The sequence below is a fragment of the Lynx rufus genome, unplaced genomic scaffold (assembly GCF_022079265.1).
Source record: "Lynx rufus isolate CCGP_SWC_20201006 ecotype Redwood Valley unplaced genomic scaffold, mLynRuf1.p SCAF_9, whole genome shotgun sequence".
NCBI lineage: Eukaryota > Metazoa > Chordata > Mammalia > Carnivora > Felidae > Lynx > Lynx rufus.
In genome coordinates, this window is record NW_025814897.1 from 96,708,533 (window position 1) to 96,722,512 (window position 13,980).

Sequence of the window (13,980 nt, forward strand, 5' to 3'; positions counted from 1 at the left end):
GATGATCTCAAACCTGAGTGATCTAGCCATGACTGGGGGGGGGATACGGGCTAGACCTTGAACCAAGGCTTTCCACCCTACGCATGCAAAGGGCCACTCACCCCATCTCCAGGGGTGCTTTAGTCCAGGGCCCAGATGAGCTTTCTCAACTGATCTTAAAGCTTTGCGCTGAGGACCCTTCTCTGGTGTCTACGCTCCCGATAAGAAAAGCTGTCTCTTTCCTCGTTTCTGTTTTAAGAGAATGTCAGTGCGATCAGTGTTTCATTTCTGTAAACCGTGGTGCTCAGTTTAGGATTTGCTGTCCTCTATCTTTCTGCCTTTCATTTATTCATTTCTTCTCCCTGTCTTTTCTTGAATATGTTCCATGTGCCAGGTACTGTGCTGGCAGTTTCTATGCGTTATTTCTTACTTTAACAACCCTGGGAAGCTGATGTTATTATCCCCCATTTTAGAGATGAGGCCATGGAGTCTCAAAGACATGGAATGATGTTCCCAACGTCACGTAACTAAAAAGTATCAGAGCCGGGATTCAAAAAGTCAGATTGGTTTGGTTGAAAGTCCTGTGCTGTTTGTACTCTGTCACACCAGGTTCCAGCAAGATGCTCTGACTCTCTCCAGGCCTGAGAATCAGGCTTTGTGTTGTCATTGTCGCCCCCTTTAATTATTCTTCAGTGTCTTTGGCTAAGTATTGCTCCTGTCTATTCCCACTTCCAGGAAACATTGGTACTAGGATTTGCTGAGTCACTGGAAAGCCTTCAGGTTTACAGAGGATCAGAATGAGAATGGCCACATTGAGAGCTCTTTGCATGCCCTTCAAAAGCCTCCGTTGTGATGCTTGCCATTGCTTAGGGTCCCCCAGGGAAGGATCCAGGTGATACATTCCAGTTTAGAATTCTCAGAAGAATGACTCCTCCTTCTTCAGAGGGAATCTAAGCTGGCTTCCCAGCAGAGGCGGACTGAACCGGGAATTGGCCTGAATGTTTCAGTAGGCAGAAGAGGGGCCTACAATCCCAGCTGGCCTGTGCTGTGCTGATGGGCTGTGTTCCACGTGTATCTCTTTGTGAAGTGTGGGTCCGGCATATTCTACACCCATCTCATGTCCTCCCTAGTCACCTTTCTGCTTTGCTCTCTACTGCAGCCAGCCAGCCGTGTGTGCGCTTAGCCCAAGGGCACCTCAGCTGCTCCAAATGTCACTTTCTGGCACAGCCTTCTGGCACAGCCACTTGGGGCACATGTATACTGGGAGGTCTGAGGGAGTTCACACTTCTGGGGTGATCCTTGAGCGATGGGGGCTGGGGCAGGAACCAGTGGATAAATATCCCTCCCTGCAGTAGACAGTTCTGACGTTCTGCGTGGCTTCTTCAAGAGTCCTGCTGGGAGTGAGCCCCGGGTGCCCACGACAGTAGCCTGCTCTGTAACACACCCCTGGATGGGCTTTCTCTTTTCTCCTGGACTCATTCCGATTTCACTATTCCCTTAAGATTCCTTCCCAAAATAGTTACCTGCATCAAGCCTCTCTCTCAGGGAAGGGCAAGACAGAGGGCACATGATAGGTGAACAACATCCACCATGTGTTTTCTGAGCTCAAGCCATTTTCCCCCCCAACCCTGAGATGCAGGCCCAGGTTTGGGCACCAAGTGATTGGATTTCTGTGAGTCTTTGGGAGAACCCTCTACTGTTGGCAGTTACAGGGCGAAAGGTTTTTCATAGGGAAATAATATATTTCCCTTTCTCAATCGATGAGAATTTCTAAGTTATTCTCTTACTTAAGACTTGTTTACAAAAATGGTGAACACAGCTCATATTTAAACAGAAGGGTAGAGGGTTTATTGAATTTACTAGGAAGGGGAAGGGCAGATGTTTCAGGCATGACTCTAGCCAGGAGTTCAGATGATGCCATCAGATTTCGTGCTCGCTCTCGTATCCTCTATGTAGCCTCATTTTCAGACATGCTCCATTTAGGTGGTGGCAAGATGGCTTCCAGATAGCTCCAAGCGCCGTGCTCCTTGTAGCAGATACCTACAGGGTGTTTGAAGGATAGATACCCTTTCTTCCTCAGCATTCATATCTCTCCTGTTCCAGGAGGCCAACTGGCCTTACCTCGGTCACCCGTATTCCAGGGGAATGTGGTGCTCGGAGCCCAGGTTCTGTTCATCTGCCCACCCTGCTCTCCTAACACGTTGATGTTTCCCATTCGGGCTTCCTTCCTCACGGTCTCAATATGGCCCCAGAAGCTCCACACGTCACCCCCTCACCAAGTGCTTCCAGAGACAGAGAGGAGAGTATGTTTTCTGGTGCCTCCTTTTTGCTTTGTTTCAGTCATTTATTCGCTTATTTATTTAAAAAGATATTTGTGGGGCGCCTGGGTGGCTCAGTCGGTTGAGTGTTCAACTTCAGCTCAGGTCGTGATCTCCTGGTTTGTGGATTCGTGCCCCATGTCGGGCTCTGCACTGACAGTGTGGAGCCTGCTTCAGATCCTCTGGCCCCTTCTCTCTCTGCCCCTTCCCTGCTTGCTCTCTCTCTTTCAAAAACAAACAAACATTAAAAATAAATAAGGGGTGCCTGGGTGGCTTAGGGAGCATCCGACTTCAGCTCAGGTTATGATCTCACAGTTTATGGGTTCGAGCCCCACATCAGGCTCTGTGTTGATAGCTCGGAGCCTGGAGCCTGCTTCAGATTCTGTCTCCTTCTATCTTTCTGCCTCCACCGCTCATGCTTTGTCTCTCTCAAAAATAAATAAATGTTAAAAAAATTAAAATAAGTAAATAAGAAAGATATTTGTCAGGCTTCAAATGTGTAGGGGTTTGTTTTCCAAGTGAGCACTTTGCCAGATACTCTGAAATTATTCACATTCATACTTCCATTATTTATTTATTTTAAAAGTTTATTTTATTTTATTTTTTTTATTTTTTTTTTTATTTAAAAAAAATTTTTTTTTCAACGTTTATTTATTTTTGGGACAGAGAGAGACAGAGCATGAATGGGGGAGGGGCAGAGAGAGAGGGAGACACAGAATCGGAAGCAGGCTCCAGGCTCTGAGCCATCAGCCCAGAGCCCGACGCGGGGCTCGAACTCACGGACCACGAGATCGTGACCTGGCTGAAGTCGGACGCTTAACCGACTGCGCCACCCAGGCGCCCCTAAAAGTTTATTTTAGAGAGTGCATGCACACAGGGGAGGGGCAGAGAGAGGGGGAGAGAGAGAGAATTCCAAGCAGGGTCCACGTTGTCAGTGCAGAGCCTGATGTGGGGCTGGAACATAAGAACCTTGAAATCATGACCGGAGCCAAAATCAAGAGTCAGATGCTTAACCCACTGAGCCAGCCAAGCGCCCCAACATTCATACTTTTAGTATTTTCTTTACCCTTCTCTTAAGCATGGAAACACCCTTTTACATTTAACTCTTACTCCTTTATTTTCATCTCCTGTGACACTGTCGACTAGTATTTTAGTTAATGCCTAGGTGGTCTGTTTGTTCCTTCTTCCTCCAGAAACTGTGCTTTGGAGACTCATGACAACCCCAATTTAGGCAAAGACCAGGCAAAATAGAACTTCTACTTTAAAGTTTTTAAAATGGTTATTTATTTATTTTGAGAGAGAGAGAGAATAAGCATGAGCGAGGGAGGGTCAGAGAGAGAGGGAGAGAGAGAGAATAAGCATGAGTGAGGGAGGGTCAGAGAGAGAGGGAGAGAGAGAGAATCCTATGCAGTCTCCATACTATCAGCACAGAGCCCAACGCAGTGCTTGAACTCGGTAACTGTGAGATCATGACCTGAGCCAAAATCAAGAGTCAGATGCTTAACGGCCTGAGCTACCTAGGCGCCCCTTGTTTTTGTTTTTAGATTCTGCAAATAAGAGAGATCACCCAGTATTTGTCTTTCTCTGTCTGACTTATTTAGCACGATACCCTTGAGGTCCATCCATGGTATCACACGTGGCAAGATTTCATTCATTATTATGGCTGAATAATATTCCATTGTACGTGTATATATCCCCTTTTCTTTATGCACTCATCTATTGATGGACAAGTAGGTTGTTTCCATATCTTGGCTACTGTAAATAATGCTGCAGTGAACACAGGGGTAAACATCTAGTTTTTAATCTCCAAATCAGTCATTTTTATTTTTATAGTTTTATACAGTTACTATTTGTTATTGTTGCTTTAGTCAGCATTTGTTTTGATTTACCCATGAATTTATCAGTTTCATTGTTTGCCATCCGTCCTTCATCTCAGTACTTTCTTCTGGTTCTAACATTCCTTTTCCTGAAATACATCTTTCAGAAATTCTGTTAGGAAGGGTCCACTGATGGTAAATTCTTTCTATTTGTGTCTGTCTCTTTCTATTTGTGTCTCGTATTCTTCAAAGATGGTTTTACTAGGTATACAATTTACATGGACTGCTAGCTTCTCTTGGCCCTTTTTTCCATTATCTTATGACTTCTGTTTGTTTTTCTTGAGAAGTCTGCTGTTAGTCTTACTGTCCATCCGTTACAGACAGTCATCCCCACCCAATAATGGAAAATTCTCAGCTGCTCTCTCCCTGGATACCAAAATCAAGAGTCGGACACTTAAGCAACTGAGCCACCCAGGTGCCCCAGGCACCTTTCCTCTGATGGGCTTATTGTTCATGTGCTCATTCTGGATTGTGAACTTAACATTTGTTTGGGTTTTATCTGTCAGCATCCTGGGCAGCCTGTGTGGAGGCATGACCCTCTGGGCGGAGGGTCAGGGGGGGGGTGGGCATGGATTTATATTTCCTTCTTCGGGTGCTACCAATCTGGGTTGATGATACTTCATGTTATTCTCTAGGCTTGGAGCTTTCTGGACCATGCTGGTAATATAAATTCAAACCCCACATCGTTGTGAAGCCTGGTGTTAAACGTTCTCAGCAGAGACTCTTCTTTTTCCGCTCTCCGGACAAGACAGTTTTTTGGTTTGTTGTTACTGATGCTGAGTCAGTTTTCCAGGCGCCATCTCAGTGTCCTAGCTTTACACGGCCTTCTTGGTATCAGCTCCCCACCTTATACACCCAACTTTGTAGCTGTAACACTCATTTTTCTCACTGTGCTTCATTTCTGGCTCCTGTATATTTTCTTTACTATTTTTGTGAGCCCAGCCACCCACCTGACAGAGTGTTCATTGTATCTGATGTGGTTTTAATAGGTGTTTTCTAGTTCTCCAGGCTGCCTGCCGGTGTTGTTTAAGCTGAGCCAACGTAAAATACCACAGAACGATTCTTTCACAGAGTCTTTTTCCTTGGAGATGACACCTTTCTTCATTCTTGCAAACTGCTGTCATTTAAAGGAAGTGGTAAATCTGGGACTCAACTGCACACGGGCAATTCTTCCTGCTGGTAACCTTGCTTTCCTCTGATGATGCCACTTTCCTTGAAAGCCACGCCTTCTCTAACTCCCACCTTTGCTTTTCCTGACTCTCTGGGTAGGTGGGGGTCGGTGCGGTCTCTGTTTTTCTTTCTTTCTGTACCTTCAAAGTGAGTAATGCAACATCTTTCTATAGCCTCTCCTCTTTTCGCTGCTGACCACTAAGACTTTTCTACCTTCTCAGAGGCATCAGGTCTGGCTTATAGTTTTATTCCCCACTCTTTGCTATCATCCCCAGCTGCTTTAGCATGGCTTCTAATATCATAACTTCTGTGCTTTCCTACCTCCAATCACTGGCATGATTTCTACCCCTAGAAATGCAGCCACATCGTTCCAGTGACACTGGATTGAAAAAACACTTGGTCTTTCTGATGGCTTCTCCCGTTTTTACACCTCCTCCTTCTCATCTGGGTTTTTGCTCATGACTTTTTCTCTGTCTGGAACGCCCTATTCACAGCAAAGATATTAAATCTTGGGTGGAGGCTTCCCAAATCTTTGCAACTGGATGGGTTGCTTTCTCTTTTGAGCCCTGTAGCACTTGGTGCATATTCTCCCACACCACTTTTCACCCTCAGTTTTGGCTAATCTTGCTTGTATACTTGTCTTATTCTATTGAGGCCCACCTAGTTCTTGGGCACCCTTTATTCGTATTCACTGAGCACTTACTGTGTTCCAGGCACTATACATGTGTAGGGTTATAAAAAGTAAATAAGATAGGTTCCTCAGAGGCTGAGCCTAACACAGGCCTTTAACACAAAAAGTCCTCATTTAATGGACAAATAATGATTAATGAAAAGCATATATACTATAGATATATTTAATTCAGAGGAAGACAAAGAAGAAAAAATATTTTCCATCTTTCCATTTATCAAATGGGGTGTATGTACCTGTGCTAAATTTCCTATGGTTTGGGGAAGATGTGGACTTGGATAGCAGAGCAATACTCTCTCGGATGTGGAGAAGAAAATGTGGGTTTCCCATCTCCAGAACATTCTCAACCCAGTCTCCCTGGATCTGTGACAAGCAGACATTAACTCACAATATCCACGGAATCACTGTTGCTGCGGGAAGCCCCAGTCTCTGGACTCGGAAACATTCCCATGAATATTGAAGCTGTAAGGGACAACGTCCACCAGGTGGCGCTAAGGGATAGCTGGGCCTAAAATGGATTTGGCTTCTGTCGCCAGTTACCTGTAAACTACACAAGCTCAATGGGGTCATCTCATTAACCTCTCAATAACATCACTCTGCATTTTGATTTAATTTTTTAGACTCCACGTATGCCTTATGACGGGTTTTACTGTGCCTGTATAAGGCCAGATCATATAAATAATACAGAAAACAAAACAATCTCTTTCCCCCATTTCTACCTTCATAATTACTCCCCACCCCAAAAGTCTTCATCGCTTCTTGGATTCCTTCCAAAAAAAAATATTATACATACGCTTGAATATAAACATCTACATGTATAGTTTCTCTCTCCCGTTTTTGCATGTAAATATATTTTACAGAAAAGGGATCATACTTGCTCACCGGTGTAGAGCACGCTTTCATATTAACACACCTTCGAGATTATTTCTATACCGACATCTATACGCATTCTCACATGATTCTATTCTAATCATAACTTCTTTCATAGTTTATTTTGCCGGCCTCCGGTTTTCAGGTATTCTTAGGAACAATGCTGTAATGAGTAATTCTGGTAAACGTTGTTGAGAATACCTGTGGGGTAAAATCCACACAGAGGGATTGGAGGGGCAAGGTTGCGGGCATTTCACGTTTGATGGATACTGCCAAATTGTCCTCCGGGAATCTGCACGCTCGCCAGTGCTGATTGTAATAAAACGTTTACGTCTGTGTCAGTTTTGTAAGTGAAGCACGGTGAGTAGCTACTTGGGTCTGCAGTTACTTTGATTATGAGCCTGCGGGTCTTTGCGTGAGAGTTTCAGGATGGAGCCTGAGCTGCGCGTGCCTGGCTGGGAGACATCCTAAGCGGTGCCCTGACTCCTCCTGTCCAGCAGGGGGCGTGGGCCCGGCCGCTCCCGCATGCGCAGTGAGCTCGGTGTCAGGCGTCACCAAGCCCGGTCGCTGGCGCCTCGCTCCCCGCTCGCTTGCGCAGACCCGGCGGTGGCGGCCGGCGACTCGGCGCGATTCCTCCTGGGCGGCCGTGGCCCGCGCCCCGCGGCATGCGCCGGTGACCGAGCGCGGGGCCGAGCGGGAGGCAACCGTGGCCGAGGTAAGCGCGGCTCGGAAGGGCCTCGGTGGCAGCGGCAGAGTCGGGCCGGGCCGCCGGGAACCGCGGGCCGCGCGGAGGCCTGAAGGCGGTGAGAGGCGACCCCACCCCCGCCGGGGCCGCTCGTTACTTCTCCAGCTGTGGGAGTCCGCTTTGATTTCCGCACCGCCTTCTCGTCGCTCCCCTGGCCCGCCCCGCGCTTGGGTGCCCACCTGTCTCCCTTGCCCACGCCTACCCCGCCGGCCCCTTTCCTCTCTTTCCGGACCCCGAAAAGAGAGGGCCCATCCTGCGCGGTGACCTCTGCCATCCCGCTGCCACCTCCGTCCCGCGAGCTGCGGAGATCTGCTTCCGTACGCGACGCCTTCTGGAGCGCTGGGCTCTCCCGTGGCCTGTGGCATCCCGGCAGGTTCTGGTGCGCGGAAAGACTGGTGGGGAAGGTGGCCAAAGATGCCCTGAGTTTGGGCATCGGCTCGAAGCTCAGAGGCGTTTGGAGGTTTACTACTGGCGGTGGGAACCAGATCTGTGTGTACAGTTTCAAGATTCACATGATTGCTTGGTGTAACTTACTGGGAGTTGCTAATCTGGAAGCGTCCTTGACTTGCTCCTCGTCTGAAGATTCCTTGAAATAGAAACATGCCAATTTTAATTCTTGGAAGTCAGTTGAGTGCTCTAAGGACTTACATTGGACTTGGTTTGTAAATTTCAGGGCTCACAGGCTATTCGCGGTAGTATATGAGTCAGTTTCCAGCATTTCTCACTTCCGCTGACTTAAGCCTTTTGGCTGCCTATGCTGGGTATGGATAGGTTTGGGTCCGTCAAGTTATGCTGGCTTTGCTAATTGAGTGAAAAAGGTAGATCTAATCTAGGGTGTTAAAGGTAATTAGGGGAGGCATGGGGTTTGAGAGCTCAGGCTCCAGAGCCAGACTACCATCCTCCAACTCCTAGCCTTGGCATTTTCTAGTTTTGTGACATCGTGCAAGTTACTTATGCTTCCCGTTGCACTTTCCCTGTCTGTAAAATGAGGGTAATAATAGCTTGTCAGGTGGCACTGTTAGAAAGATTAAATTAATACAAAATGCTTAAAACAGATTGTAGCACATAGTAAGTCCTCAATAAAGTTTAGTTATTAGTTAGTGTATGCACTGTATTATAATTCCCACAAAGAAGCACTTTTTATTCCCCCTTGAAAATTTCACCATTTTTAGGGATGGCTAGCCATAATATAGCTTTAATTATAAAGGACCCTATCAGGCAAGGCAGTGAATTGCAAATTTTCCTACCTTTGCTAATATTTGGTTCCTTTGTTTTCAGGCACTGTTGGGTTGAGTTCCAGTGTAGCAGTGGCCCTGGGAGTTCAGTTGTGAGGGCTTTTCTAAAAAGGTTAAGACCGGGGATCGTGACTCAAAGCATTGGACTAAGTGGATTGGATATAGCCCGAAGCACCAAGGAAAGGGTTTTTCAGGCAAATTTTAGGAATAAATAATTCCAGGAACAGAAAATGCAGCTCATCGTGACATTAGAGTGGAGTTAAAAGATTTTTCCAGTGAGTCAGTGCTTGACAGCTAGCCAGATGATTCCAGTGTTTTGCAGGGACAGGTTTGATATGTTTTAAGGAAGATGAAGTGTGTAGGGCTTAGTTATGAAATTCTTGTTTCATCTGGGTTCTGGTGTTACATGGAACATTACTTAGCAGAAGCCTCCTTTCAGTCTGTTGTCTTCAGAGAAGCTCAGCATCAGGAGCTTTGGACATGGTGGTGGTAGTGAGTGTCCTCTTTGGATGGAAAGATGATTACTTGTTCTCGTGGATGATGGTTTTGGGGAATACATCTTTCTGAGCTTCAGTGTGTGGAAACTGACTGCAAGAACATGACAACCAGTAGAAGAGACTGGCAAATATTTATTTATTTTTATTTTTTTAAATGTTTATTTATTTTTGAGAGAGAGAGAGCATGAGCAAGGGGAGGGGCAGAGAGAGAGGGGGGGCACAGAATCCGAAGCAGGCTCCAGGCTCTGAGCTGTCAGCACAGAGCCCGATGCGGGGCTCGAACTCACGGACTGTGAGATCGTGACCTGAGCCGACGTTGGATGCTTAACCGACTGAGCCACCCAGGTGCCCCAGACTTGCAAATATTTTATATAACGTGGCAGATACTGTGATGAGGTCAGTAAAAGGTGCGTGGATGCTCACCAAGAAGGTTCTCTGTTTCTGAAACACCACTGAGTAAGGGACTTTTTCGCTCTATCTCTCATCCTTTCCTTTCCTTTTTCATTTAAGACTTTCCCCCTCATTTTATTTTATTTTAAAAAATTTTTTTTTCAACGTTTTATTTATTTTTGGGACAGAGAGAGACAGAGCATGAACGGGGGAGGGGCAGAGAGAGAGGGAGACACAGAATCGGAAGCAGGCTCCAGGCTCTGAGCCATCAGCCCAGAGCCTGACGCGGGGCTCGAACTCACGGACCGCGAGATTGTGACCTGGCCGAAGTCGGACGCTTAACCGACTGCGCCACCCAGGCGCCCCGCCCCCTCATTTTAAAATAGTTTTTATTCTACCTCAAGCACTCACCGTATCTCTTAGCTATTTGGCAAAAACTTGTGGGAGCTCGCTTAGCCTGTGCAGGGCATACCTTGGAAATGTGAGTTTATATCTTGGAATAGCCCTCAGCCACTGGGGGATGGGCTCCAGTGGCTAAATGCCATAGCTTCTGATCCTTTAAAGAGACAGTTCGGAGGTGTGTTCTGTATAGTCCCACAGATGGATCCTTCTGCAGAGGACAGAAGCCCATTTCCCAGCTCAGTGCGGTAACCCTGATGGCTTTCTGTCCTTCCCTGACTCCTCTCCTTTGTCCCTCACTCTGGCTCTGTGGACTCCCCTTCTGCCAGCTACCTGCTTTCAAGTTTTTTTTTTTTTCTTAGTTTGGCAGAACATAAACTGAAGACAGATGGTACGAGAAGTGGCTCTAGAAAGCCAGCCCTGATGAGAATAGTATTGTGAAACTGGAACCCTTCACCATCAGATGGCAGCGAGGACCCCTCTGCTGGTGTTGGGAACCATTGGTACTCTCTGGCATCACAGTTACGTGACTTGCCGGCGGTGGGAGGGATGCGATTCAGGTAGAAGGGGAAGCAGTGGCTACTACGGTGGCTCTAACACTTGAGCAGCATGTGGACAACGGTAATGATAAGGCCGGCGGAGTTGGCTGTCTCTTGCCTTCTTCCCGGGAGCCTTGAGGTAAGGTCTGGCTCACGTCAGCCAGATACCAACTCAGGATACACCGTGAGCGACAGAAGGCTCTGTGGCGGCATCTCCTGCAGCTGGAGGGCAGGCTGTTGAAAATCAGCCCCAGAGCTTAATCATCATCATGGCAGAACTGCAGGGGAGGCCGAATGCGCAGCCTTGGCAGGCGGCCGCTGCTAAAGCAAGACCGGGTGAGACCAGGGTGGAGATGTTTGGTAGAAGCGCCGAGAACTTTGAAGCCCCAGGTTTCCCTGGATCCCCTGGGCCAGCGGAAGGATCCACTGCTTTTCGGACACTCTGCAAAGGCCTCGCTTAAGGCCGTTGCCTTGCAGGATGGTATATATCCTTCTCAAGATCTGCCTCCCCCTTCACCAGATCTCAGCGTTGCCCAAGTGGGCAAGGACAGTCCCTGCTACTGGAGAAATAGCTTTTGTACCGAATGAGCTGGCTCACAGGCAGGAGCAGGAGCTGGGGGCGCACGCGTGGGAGTGAGTCTGGAGGTCGCTAGGTGAAGAGCGGGCTAGTGGTGGCCTGTAAAGCCGCTTGGGACAGGCTGTGTTGCTTTGGGAGTGTTCCCTCAGGATTCAGGATTTAATGATCTTGCAAGAGCAACTGGAGCCAATCTGCTGGACAGATTCCTTGAAACTTGAACGTGACAGTGATCGGCACCACTGGTTCTCAGCTAGGGGCGACTTGGCCTCCCCGGGGGATGTTTGGCAATCCGGATATGTGGTGGGTCGTCACAACTGGGGGTTGTTTCTGCCTCCCCGCAGGAAAGGATGACCTGGCTCAAAATGTCAGTGGTGCCGGTAGGGCCTGGCCTATGGTAAAGGAGGTGGAGACGCCAGAGCTGTCTTGGCAGGTGTTGAGGAAGTTATCGGGGGCATAGGGAAGTGGAGGCTTGAAATTGATTTATTGCTTGAGGCTGGTGTTCCCAGGAGGGCTCACTCCCTTCTCTCTGGTAACGTGGACACCCATAGGAGGCCAGCATCTTTGAGAAGCATGGTGTTGGTTGTCCCCTGCGGGCCAGAATTGACTCCAGAAGGTGTGACATGGAATTGGGTTCCTGAGGATCTGTGAGCATGATAGGATTCTGAAGTAGCAGAGGTGGTGGCACTAACCATCAGTGACATGCTAGACCAATACTCATAGTGGGATATAAGGCCCAAATCGTAACCTATGTGTCTTCTGTGATGCTAAAAGAATATGGTCTTTTTTTTTTTTTTAATTTTTTTTTTAACGTTTCATTTATTTTTGAGAGAGAGAGAGACAGGGTACGAGGTGGGGAGGGACAGAGGGACAGGGAGACACAGAAGGTCAAGTAGGCTCCAGGCTCTGAGCTGTCAGCACAGAGCCCACTCGTGAACCACGAGATTGTGACCTGAGCCGAAGTCAGATGCTCAACTGACTGAGCCACCCAGGTGCCCCTAGAGTATGGTATTCTTTTTTTTTTAAATTTTTTTTTTTCAACGTTTATTTATTTTCGGGACAGAGAGAGACAGAGCATGAACGGGGGAGGGGCAGAGAGAGAGGGAGACACAGAATCAGAAACAGGCTCCAGGCTCTGAGCCATCAGCCCAGAGCCCGACGCGGGGCTCGAACTCACGGACCGCGAGATCGTGACCTGGCTGAAGTCGGACGCTTAACCGACTGCGCCACCCAGGCGCCCCTAGAGTATGGTATTCTTGAGGGCAGTATAGATGGGCGGCCAACTAGGGTATCGCTTGACTTGTTTTACCAGAAAAAAAACCCCGAAAAAAACAACAACCCAAGAGTGGGCAAATAGAAGCCTGATGTCAGCTGTTGCAATGGAAAAATCCTGTTTTCCGACATGAGCTCAGACCCATATCCTATGTACTGAGAGGGAGGCTGGATCTCTTTGAAGAGGACTTTGCAGCATCCCTGCAAATATAGACAGTCCTTCCTCAAGAAACTGCAGCTGTGTATCAGACTGACGTACATCAAAGAAACGATAGTATCCAGATCTTTTGGGGGTTGTTGAGTACAGAGTATGAGCTGATAATAATACCAGGCAACCCTCAAGCAGTAGTGTGCCGGAGTTGGGAGATAAATGCCTTGGGCTCTCATCCTTCTGAGGGACAGAAGGTGTAGTCTACATGATTCTTAAAGGCTTCCCAGCCCTCCTAGAGTCCCTGTTGCCCACCGCAGTGACCGTCTTAAATCACGCACCTCTTACTGGCTTTCCCTGGTTCCCTGCCTCTCTCTTCTTGATAGCTGCTCTGGCTTTCTGGGGTCACCTTCCAAGTAAGTAAACGACCTGCACCCCCATCCTTGTCTCTGGTTCTTTTTTTGGGGGGCGGGGGGCAGAGGGACCAAACTGACGAGTAGAAGCAAAATGTGATGCCTAGGACTCTAACGCAGGAGCATTAGCTCCTCTTCTCTCCAGCCCTTATGCTGACCACCTGGGACTCTGGAGCCTGTTCACATTCCTGCCAGGATGTGCCAGGTCCCTGCCAGCACTGGGTGGTGTGTTTGATTCTTATACTTGCGCTCGTGGGTAGATGGTGTCTCATTGTGGTTGTACTTTCCCTGAATAATAAGACTAAACGTGTTTCTCAAAAGTTGATGTGCTGGTTTTGTTTCCTCTTCTGTGAAATTCCTGTTTGTCTTTTGTCTGGTTTTCTATTTTTTGTTTGTTTTGTTTTTCTTGTTTTGTAGGCATTCTTTATTCTCATTGCTACTCTTTATTGGTTATATGTATTGCAGGTATCTACTAGTTTATTGATTGTCTTTTAACTTATGGTGTCCTTTTTTTTACAAAAAACTGTTTATTTATTGAGAGAGAGGAGACAGAGCGAGTGAGCAGGGGAAGGGCAGAGAGAGAGAGGGAAAGAGAGAGAGAGAATCCCAAGCAGGTTCCACACTTTTAGTGCAGATCCCGACATGGGGCTCGTACCCACGAACCGCAACCAAGACTTGGTCGCTTAACCAACTGAGCCACCCAGGCAACCCGATGAACAAAAATTCTTAATTGTGACACAGAATTTATCATTTTATCTTTTTATGGTTTGCACTTTTTTGTATTTTGTTTTAGAAATCATTCTCTGCTCAGAAGCCGTAGAGATCTCTGTTCTAAATATTTTATAGTTTTGCCTGTAATGTGTAGC

At 47.4% G+C, this 13,980-nt stretch overlaps 1 protein-coding gene across 1 annotated transcript in view; it reads left to right on the plus strand.

The window, feature by feature from the left end:
- The first annotated feature begins 7,478 nt into the window (after positions 1-7,478).
- The window catches only part of EXT2 (exostosin glycosyltransferase 2), a 147,355-nt gene continuing 140,853 nt past the window's right edge, over positions 7,479-13,980 (plus strand). The window contains exon 1 of the mRNA XM_047070230.1: positions 7,479-7,617. The gene's annotated coding sequence lies outside the window, so the exon portion shown is untranslated. The remainder of the gene's footprint in view (positions 7,618-13,980) is intronic.